Source organism: Polypterus senegalus, unplaced genomic scaffold (genome assembly GCF_016835505.1).
Source record: "Polypterus senegalus isolate Bchr_013 unplaced genomic scaffold, ASM1683550v1 scaffold_1712, whole genome shotgun sequence".
Lineage (NCBI taxonomy): Eukaryota > Metazoa > Chordata > Cladistia > Polypteriformes > Polypteridae > Polypterus > Polypterus senegalus.
In genome coordinates this window covers 35,897-45,864 of record NW_024379204.1, presented here as the reverse complement: position 1 = coordinate 45,864, position 9,968 = coordinate 35,897, and the positions used below count along the sequence as shown (strand labels likewise).

At 53.6% G+C, this 9,968-nt stretch overlaps 2 non-coding genes and 6 pseudogenes across 2 annotated transcripts; all 8 read right to left on the bottom strand.

Annotated features, from left to right (window-relative positions):
• Positions 1–98: 98 nt before the first annotated feature.
• Positions 99–244, bottom strand: LOC120519825 (annotated as a pseudogene).
• An 855-nt stretch (positions 245–1,099) lies between these two features.
• Positions 1,100–1,284, bottom strand: LOC120519828. The gene has a single exon (XR_005631682.1). It is a non-coding gene; the product is annotated as a U2 spliceosomal RNA (small nuclear RNA).
• A 911-nt stretch (positions 1,285–2,195) lies between these two features.
• LOC120519812 lies at positions 2,196–2,380 on the bottom strand. The gene has a single exon (XR_005631671.1). It is a non-coding gene; the product is annotated as a U2 spliceosomal RNA (small nuclear RNA).
• A 915-nt stretch (positions 2,381–3,295) lies between these two features.
• Positions 3,296–3,476, bottom strand: LOC120519817 (annotated as a pseudogene).
• An 872-nt stretch (positions 3,477–4,348) lies between these two features.
• Positions 4,349–4,525, bottom strand: LOC120519820 (annotated as a pseudogene).
• Positions 4,526–5,426: 901 nt separating this feature from the next.
• On the bottom strand, positions 5,427–5,605 carry LOC120519829 (annotated as a pseudogene).
• A 1,882-nt stretch (positions 5,606–7,487) lies between these two features.
• LOC120519821 lies at positions 7,488–7,653 on the bottom strand (annotated as a pseudogene).
• Positions 7,654–8,511: 858 nt separating this feature from the next.
• LOC120519818 lies at positions 8,512–8,673 on the bottom strand (annotated as a pseudogene).
• Positions 8,674–9,968: the final 1,295 nt, after the last annotated feature.

Below are 9,968 nucleotides of genomic sequence, written 5' to 3'. Positions count from 1 at the left end.
CGGCCAAAGCTTTTTTTTTTTTGCTTGTCGGGTTTTTTTTAAAAAACCCCCCAAATTTTTTTTTAAAGGGGGGGAAAAATCAGCCCGGGAAGTACTGAATAAGGTTCGAGTGGGGGGACGGAAGCCCCTATTCCATCCCCCCCTGCCCCAAAAATCAATTTAATATATGGCCCCCAGAGGGGGCGATGATATTAAACGATAAGAACAGATACAATTGATCTTACCCAAAAGGCGGGGGAGCCACAAACTCCCCAGGCCACCCAGCCCCCACCCCTGCCCATGCCCCAGCTGCAAAAAAGCATCAACTTGGGGAAAGCAGCCCCCAAGAAAACCCCCGAGACGTGAACCCATGTGACATTCCCGCCCGGACAAAGCTGCCCATTTTGGAGCCAAGGCCTGAAAAAGCCCAAGGGAAAAGGGCAAAAAACCCCGAGTTTAAAAAAACGGGTAGCCAACAGCTGGGAGTGGGGGCGGGGGGAGGGAGGGGACAGCCGGGTTGGCCCCTTTTGGGTGTTTGGCCGTGGTGGGATTTGGGGAGGGGGTAGACCAGGCAAGGAAGAGGCGGCAAACCACCATCTCCCCCTCCACCCCCCCCTAGATCCCACAAAAAAAAAGGGGAGACGAGTGGGCTGACGAGCTGATATCCTCGAGACACCACGTTTACAACTCTTCGGACACCACGCACACCTTTGGGGTTGAAGATAAAAAAGGGGAAGGCAATCCGCCGCCTGTGGAACAAGGCCTCGAACACAGGGGGCGCTGCGGGCCAAGCCCTGCAGGACTGCTTTGGGTTTTGGGGTTAAAAGGGCTTCCTGCTAGGGGTACAGGTTTTTGGTCGTCCGACACACCACTCCCCCCACAACAGCGCCTTCAAACCCGGCCCCCCGACATCTGTTGGAATTGGAAGTACTAAAGAAAAGCGCCCCACGGGACGATAACTTTTCTTAATTAAGTCAAATTAAACAAAATTTAAATTAATTAATTAATTATTATTCAGTTAAATAATTAAATCAATCCTGTCTGGCTGAGCTTTTTTCCCTTCCCTCATAGTAGGCAATCCCAGCCAAGGCTGCTTGTCTTGTTTTTATACCAGAAAAGGAGAAAGTGCACCGCCCTGGAAGTACTGCAATACCAGGTCGACAGGGAGTGGACGGAGAAAAGCCCCTATTCCATCTCCTGTTCCAAAATCAATTTAATATATGGTCCCCAGATAGGGACGATCGATATTAAACTGATAAGAACAGATACTACACTTGATCTTACCCAAAAAGGCCGAGAAGCGATGCCAAACTCCCCAGGCCAGCCAGCCCCACTCGCCTTGCCCAGGCCAGCTGCATGGTAAGCATCAACTTGGCGGGGAGGAAGCAGCTGCCCTAAGACAAGCCGAGACGTGAACCCATGTGACATTCCACTGCCCGTGACAAAAGCGGCCCCCCTTTGGAGCCAAGGCCTGATACAAAGCCAAGGGTTCCCAAAAACCGCGGAAAACCCTCGAGTTGTGGAAACGAGGTAGCCATACAGCTGGGAGTGGGGGCTGGGGAGGGGACAGTCAGTTGGTCCCTTTGGGTGTTTGGCCGTGGTGGGATTTGGGAGGCGGGTAGACCAGGCAAGGAAGAGGAGGGTTTTTTAAAACCCCCCATCCCCCACCTCCATCCCCGCCCCTAGATGCCTACACAAAAGAAGGAGACGCCAGTGAAGAGCGGACGAGCTAGATACCCCTCGAGACACCACGTCAAACTCTTCAGACACCAGCTCACACCTGTTGGAGATTGAAGATGAAAGGAGAAGGCACATCCTGGCCCGCCTGTGTGAACAAGGCCTAACACAGGGCGCTGCACCCACATCAGACAGCCTGCAGGACTGCTTCGTGGTTTCTGGGAGCTTAATAAGGCTTCCTGCTAGCGGTACAGGCTTGGTCGTCCGACACTACTTCACTCACCCCACAACAGCGGCCTTCTAATTCCGAGCCTCGCCTGACATCTGTTGGAATGCTGGAAGTACTACAAGCAATAGCGTCCTACAGGCACGCATGAACTTTTCTTAATTAAGTCAAATTAAACTAAATTAATTAATTAATTAATTAATTATTCAGTTAAATAATTAAATCAATCCTGCTCTGGCTAGAGCTTCTTTCCCTTCCCTCATAGTAGGCAATCCCCAGCCAAGGCTGCTTGTCTTGTTTTATACCAGTAAGGAGAAAGTGCACGCTCCTGGAAGTACTGCAATACCAGGTCGATCGTGGAGGGGACGGAGCAAGCCCTATTCCATCTCCCTGTTCCAAAAATCAATTTAATATATGGTCCCCAGATAGGGGACGTATCGATATTAAACTGATAAGAACAGATACTACACTTGATCTTAGCCAAAAGGCCGAAGCGATGCCACAAACTCCCCAGGCCAGCCAGCCCCACGTCTTGCCCATGCGTCAGCTGCATGGTAAGCATCAACTTGGCAGGAGGAAGCAGCTGCCCTAAGACAAGCGCAGACGTGAACCCATGTGACATTCCACGGCCTCGTGACAAAGCGGCCCACCTTGGAGCCAAGGCCTGATACAAAGCCCAAGGGTTGCCACAGGCGGAAAACCCTACGGAGTTGTGCGGAAGCGAGTTAGCCGATACAGCTGGGAGTGGGAGTGGGCGTGGGGGAGGGGGACAGTCAGTTGGTCCCTTTGGGTGTTTGGCGCTCGTGGTGGGATTTGGGAGGCGGGGTAGACCAGGCAAGGAAGAGGACGGCTTTAAACCACCATCTCCACCTCCATCCCCGCCCCTAGATGCCCACAAAACAAAGAAGGAGGCGTCAGTGAAGAGCGGTGACGAGCTAGATATCCCTCGAGACACCACGTTCACAACTCTTCAGACACCACGTACACCTGTTGGAGATTGAAGATGAAAAGGAGAAGGCACATCCTGGCCCGCCTGTGTGAACAAGGCCTCGAACACAGGGGCGCTGCAGCGACATCAGACAGCCTGCAGGACTGCTTCGTGGTTTCTGGGAGCTTAATAAGGCTTCCTGCTAGCGGTACAGGCTTGGTGTCCGACACTACTTCACTCACCCCACAACAGCGGCCTTCTAATTCCGAGCCTCGCCTGACATCTGTTGGAATGCTGGAAGTACTACAAGCAATAGCGTCCTACAGGCACGCATGAACTTTTCTTAATTAAGTCAAATTAAGCTAAATTATTAATAATTAATTATTTTCAGTTAAATATTAAATCAACTCTCCTGGCTAGGCTTTCCCTTCCCTCATAGTAGGCAACCCCAGCCAAGGCTGCTTGTCTTGTTTATACCAGTAAGGAGAAAGTGCACGCTCCTGGAAGTACTCAATACCAGTGTCGCTGAGTGGAAGGCGAGCAAGCCCTATTCCATCTCCTGTTCCAAAATCAATTTAATATATGGTCCCAGATAGGGGACGATCTGAATTAAACTGATAAGAACAGATACTACACTGATCTTAGCCAAAAGGCCGCAGATGCACAAACTCCCCAGGCCAGCCAGCCCCACACGTCTTGCCCATCGTCAGCTGCATGGTAAGCATCACTTGCAGGAGGAAGCAGCTGCCCTAAGACAAGGCCGAGCGTGAACCCATGTGACATTCCGCCTCGAAGTATCAAAGCGGCCCACCTTGGAGCCAGGCCTGATACAAAGCCCAAGGGTTGCCTCCGGTCGGAAAAACCCTGGAGTTGTGCGAAGGAGTAGCCGATACAGCTGATAGAGGCGTGGGAGGGAGGACAGTCAGTTGGTCCCTTTGGGTGTTTCCCGTGTGGGATTTGGGAGGCGGTAGCCAGGCAAGGAGGAGGCTTTAAACCACCATCTCCACCTCATCCCGCCCTAGATGCCCACAAAACAAAGAGGAGACGTCAGTGAAGGCGGTGCGAGCTAGAATCCCCTGAGACACCCGTTCAAACTCTTCGACACCACGTTCACACCTGTGAGATTGAAGATGAAAGGAGAAGGCACATCCTGGCCCGCCTGTGTGAACAAGGCCTCGAACACAGGAGGCGAGCGACAGACAGCCTGCAGGACTGCCGTGGTTTCTGGGAGCTTAATAAGGCTTCCTGCTAGCGGTACAGGCTTGGGAGTCCGACACTACTTCACTCACCCCACACAGCGGCCTTCTAATTCCGAGCCTCCCTGACATCTGTTGGAATGCTGGAAGTACTACAAGCAATAGCGTCCTACAGGCCATGAATTTTTCTTAATTAGTCAAATTAAACTAAATTAATTAATTAATTATTAATTATTCAGTTAAATAATTAAATCAATCCTGCTCTGGCTAAGCTTCTTTCCCTTCCCTCATGGTAGGCAACCCCCAGCCAAGGCTGCTTGTCTTGTTTTATCCCAGAAAAGGAGAAAGTGCCCCGCCCCTGGAAGTACTGCAATACCGGTCGTTTGCGTGGAGTGGAAGGCAACCCCCTATTCCATCCCCCTGTTCCAAAAATCAATTTAATATATGGTCCCAATGGGGCGTATCAATATTAATGAAAACAGATACTACCTTGATCTTAGCCAAAAGGCCCCGGGCGATGCCACAAACTCCCAGGCCAGCCAGCCCCACCGTCGCCCATCGCCCAGCTCATGGTAGCATCAACGCGGAAAGGAAGCAGCTGCCTAAGACAAAGCGCCGGGCGTGAACCCATGTGACATTCCGGCCTCGTGAAAAAAGCGGCCACCTTGGAGCCAAGGCCTGATACAAAGCCCAAGGGTTGCCAGGGGCGGAAAAACCCTCGGGTTGTGCGGAGCAGGGTAGCGATACAGCTGGGAGTGGGAGTGGGCGGGGGGGAGGGAGGGACAGTCAGTTGGCCCCTTTGGGTGTTTGGCTCGTGGGTGGGATTTGGGGACCCCGGGGTAGACCAGGCGGGGAAAGGGGGGCGGCTTTAAACCACCATCTCCACCTCCATCCCGCCCTAGATGCCCACAAAACAAAGAAGGAGGCGTCAGTGAAAGGCGGTGGCGAGCTAGATATCCCTCGAGACCCCGTTCACAGCTCTTCAGACACCCTTTCCCACACCTGTTGGAGATTGAAGATGAAAGGAGGCACACCCTGGCCGCCTGTGTGAACAAGGCCTCGAACACAGGGCTGCAGCGACATCAGACAGCCTGCAGGACTGTTAGTGGTTTCTGGGGCTTAATAAGGCTTCCTGCTAGCGGTACAGGCGGTGGATCCGACACTACTTCACTCACCCCAACAGCCCTTCTAATTCCGGGGCCTGCCTGACATCTGTTGGAATGCTGGAAGTACTACAAGCAATAGGCGTCCTACAGGCGCATGAACTTTTTCTTAATTAAGTCAAATTAAACTAAATTAATTATTTTATTTTATTCAGTTAAATAATTAAATCAATCCTGCTCTGGCTAGGCTTCTTTCCCTTCCCCTCATAGTAGGCAATCCCAGCCAAGGCTGCTTGTCTTGTTTATACCAGTAAGGGAGAAAGTGCACGCTCCTGGAAGTACTGCAATACCAGGTCGTTCGTGGGTGGGCAGACAGCCCTATTCCATCTCCCTGTTCCAAAATCAATTTAATATATGGTCCCCAGATGGGGGCGTATCGATATTAAACTGATAAGAACAGATACTACACTTGATCTTAGCCAAAGGCCGAAGCGATGCCACAAACTCCCCAGGCCAGCCAGCCCCACCGTCTTGCCCATCGTCAGCTGCATGGTAGCATCAACTTGGCAGGAGGAAGCAGCTCCCCTAAGACAAGCGCCGAGCGTGAACCCATGTGACATTCCGCCTCGTGACAAAAGCGGCACCTTGGAGCAGGCCTGATAAAGCCCAAGGGTTGCCTGCGCGGAAAAACCCTCGGGTTGTGCGGAAGCAGGTACGATACAGCTGGGAGTGGGAGTGGGCGTGGGGGGGGGGACTCAGTTGGTCCCTTTGGGTTTTTGGGCCCTCGTGGTGGGTTTTGGGGGGAGGCGGGGTAGACCAGGCAAGGAAGGGGGGCCTTTAAACCACCATCTCACCTCCATCCCGCCTAGATGCCCACAAAACAAAGAAGGGGGCGTCAGTGAAAGGCGGTGGCAGGCTAGATATCCCCCCCCCCCCCCCCCCCCCCCCCCCCCCCCCCCCCCCCCCCCCCCCCCCCCCCCCCCCCCCCCCCCCCCCCCCCCCCCCCCCCCCCCCCCCCCCCCCCCCCCCCCCCCCCCCCCCCCCCCCCCCCCCCCCCCCCCCCCCCCCCCCCCCCCCCCCCCCCCCCCCCCCCCCCCCCCCCCCCCCCCCCCCCCCCCCCCCCCCCCCCCCCCCCCCCCCCCCCCCCCCCCCCCCCCCCCCCCCGGGAAAACCCAACCTTGAAAACCCTTCAACCGGGGTTGGGAAATGGGAAAAACACCGGGGGGTTGAACCCCCAGGGGGTGGGAGGGGAGCCTGGGACCCCCCTGGTTTTGGGGGTTAATGGTTTGGGCGGGGTAAAGGGCGGGCCCCCACCCCACCCCCCTTTCAACCGTGCCACAGGGAAAGGGAGCTAAAAGAAAGCGTTGGCCGCTGAATTTTCTTAAAACAAAAAAACAAATTTTAAAAAATTAATTTTAGAAAAAAATTTTTCCCCGGGGCCCTGGTTTCCCCCCCCCCCCAAGTACACCGGGCCTTTGTTTGTTTTTCCGAAAAGGGGTCCCCCGGGGTACTAAACCCCCCGGGGGGTCCCAACACCCCCCTTTATCTTTTTAAAAAATTTAAATAGGTCCCCGGGGGCTTCAGAATTTAAATAAAAAAAGTAATATTTAGAAAAAACATCCCCCCCGGGCCCAAAACCCCCCCCGTCTTCCCACTGCTGCGGGTGTAAACAGAGGGAAGGGTCCCCAACGCCCGGGGGTGAACCGGATTGGGGGGGTGCAAAGCCCCCTTGGGGCCGGCCTATAAAAGCCCAGTTGAAGGGGAAAACCCGGGTTGGGCCCAGTGGGAGTGGAGTGGCCAGGCAAGGAAGAGGAGCGGCTTTAAACCACCATCTCACCTCCATCCCGCCCCTAGATGCCCACAAAACAAAGAAGGAGGCGTCAGTGAAAGGCGGTGGCGAGCTAGATATCCCTCGAGACACCACGTTCACAACTCTTCGAACACCACGTTCACACCTGTTGGAGATTGAAGATGAAAGGAGAAGGCACATCCTGGCCCGCCTGTGTGAACAGGCCTCGAACACAGGGGCGCTGCAGCGCATCAGACAGCCTGCAGGACTGCCGTGGTTTCTGGGAGCAATAAGGCTTCCTGCTAGCGGTACAGAGCGTCGTCCGACACTACTTCACTCACCCCACAACAGCCTTCTAATTCCGAGCCTGCCTGACATCTGTTGGAATGCTGGAAGTACTACAAGCAATAGCGTCCTACAGCCGCATGAACTTTTCTTAATTAAGTCAAATTAAACTAAATTAATTAATTAATTAATTAATTATTCAGTTAAATAATTAAATCAATCCTGCTCTGGCTAGAGCTTCTTTCCCTTCCCTCATAGTGGCAATCCCAGCCAAGGCTGCTTGTCTTGTTTATCCCAGTAAAGGAAAAAGTGCACGCTCCTGGAAACTGCAATACCAGTCTCGTGGGTGGGGAGCAAGCCCTATTCCATCCCCCTGTTCCAAAAATCAATTTTATATGGTCCCAATAGGGACATCAATATTAAACTGATAAGAACAGATACTGCATCTTAGCCAAAAGGCCCGGGGCGTGCCACAAACTCCCAGGCCAGCCAGCCCACGTCTTCCCCTCGTCAGCTGCATGGTAAGCATCAACGCAGGAGAGCAGCTGCCCTAAGAAAAAGCGCCGAGGCGTAACCCATGTGACATTCCACGGCCTCGTGACAAAGCGGCCCACCTTGGACCCAAAGGCCTGATACAACCCCAAAGGGTTGCCTGGCGCGGAAAAACCCTCGGAGTTGTCTTGAGCTTGGGAGCGATACAGCTGGGATGGAGTGGGGTGGGAGGGAGGCAGTCAGTTGGTCCCTTTGGGTGTTTGGCTCGTGGTGGGTTTGGGGGCCGGGGTAGACCAGGAAAGGGAGGGGGGCAAACCCCCTTCTCCACCTCCACCCCCGCCCTAGATGCCCACAAACAAGAAGGAGGCGTCAGTGAAGGCGTGGACTAGATATCCTCGAACCCACTTCACCTCTTCGACACTCGTTCACCTGTTGGTTGAAGATGAAAGGAGAAGGAAACCCCGGGCCCCGCCTGTGTGAACAGGCCTGAACACAGGGGCTGCAGCGAATCAGACAGCCTGCAGGACGCCGTGGTTTCTGGGGCTTAATAAAGGCTTCCTGCTAGCGGTACAGGCTTGGTGGTCGACACTCTTCACTCCCCCCACAACAGCCCTTCTAATTCCCGAGCCTGTAAAATCTGTTGGAATGCTGGAAGTACTCAAGCAATAGCGTCCTACGGGAGCAACTTTTCTTAATTAAGTCAAATTAAACTAAATTAATTAATTAATTAATTAATTATTCAGTTAAATAATTAAATCAATCTTCTGGCTGAGCTTCTTCCCTTCCCTCATGTGGCAATCCCAGCCAAGGCTGCTTCTTGTTTTATACCAGTAAGGAGAAAGTGCACCCCCTGGAGGTACTGCAATACCAGGTGATGCGTGGATGAGACAACCCCCTATTCATCCCCCTGTTCCAAAATCAATTTAATATATGGTCCCCAGATAGGGGCGTATCAATATTAAACTGATAGAACAGATACTACATGATCTAGAAAAGGCGGCGTCCACAAACTCCCCAGGCCAGCCACCCCCGTCTTGCATGTCAGCTGCAGGAAAGCATCCAGCGGGGGAGCAGCTGCCCTAGACAAAGCGCGAGCGGACCCATGTGACTTTCCCGGCCTCGTGACAAAGGCCCACCTGGGCAAGGCCTGATACAAAGCCCAAGATTTTCCCCGGAAAAACCCTCGGGTTGTCTGGAAGCGGGTAGCGATACAGCTGGGGTGGGAGTGGGCGTGGGGAGGACAGTCAGTTGGCCCCTTTGGGTGTTTGGCTCGTGGGGGGATTGGGGGGAGGCGGGTGAAGGCGAGGCAACTTCCCTTCCCCTCTCCCCCCCCTGTGCCAAAACAAAGAAGGGCGTCTGAAGAAAGCGGTGCGAGCTAGATACCCTCGGACCAGTTCCAATCTTCGACACCAGTTCCCTTTGGGTGAAGATGGGGGAGAGGGCCCGCCTGTGGAACAAGGCCCGGGACACAGGCGCGGGCCGCTCAGACGCCTGCGGACGGGCGGTTTCTGGGAGCTTAGCAGGCTTCCTGAGCGGTACAGGCTTGGTCGTCGACACTCTTACTCTTACAACAGCGGCCTTCTAATTGACCTCCCCCTGACACTTGGAATGCTGGAGTACTACAAGAATGCTCCTACGGCACTGAACTTTTTTAATTATAAGCATTGGGTGTTAATATTTTATTATCAGTTAAATAATTAAATCATCGCTTCTAACTATTCCCTCATAGTAGGCCCCCACCAAGGCTGCTTGCTTGTTTATCCAGTGGAAGTGCACCGCTCTGGAAGTACTGAAATACCGGTGTGTCATGGAGAAAAACTATTCCATCTCCTGTTAAAATCAAATAATAGATCCCAGATAGGGGGTATCAATTTTAAACTTAAACAAAACTCTGTCTTCCAAAGGCAAAGCGTGCCAAACTCCGGCAGCCCACCGTTTGCTGCGTAGGCATGGAACATCAACGGAAGGCGCTGCCTGCCAGAGGGCGTGCCCGTATAACGGCTGTAGGCCCCCCTTGGACCAGCTGAAAAAGCAAGGTTCCGGGCGGGAAAACCCCGGGTTTTGGACTGCCGTACAGGAGGGGAGTCTGAGGAGGACAGTCATTGGTGCTTTGGGTATTTTCGGCAGTGGGATTTGAGGCAGGCAGACTTAGGACAAGAAAGGAAAGGGCGGCTTTAAAACTACCATCCTCATCCCTTCGATACACACAAAACAGAGGGGCTCAGTGATGGTGTGACACAGGTATCTCAGAACACGTTCACAACTCCCCGACACCACTGTGGGAGGCCGAGGA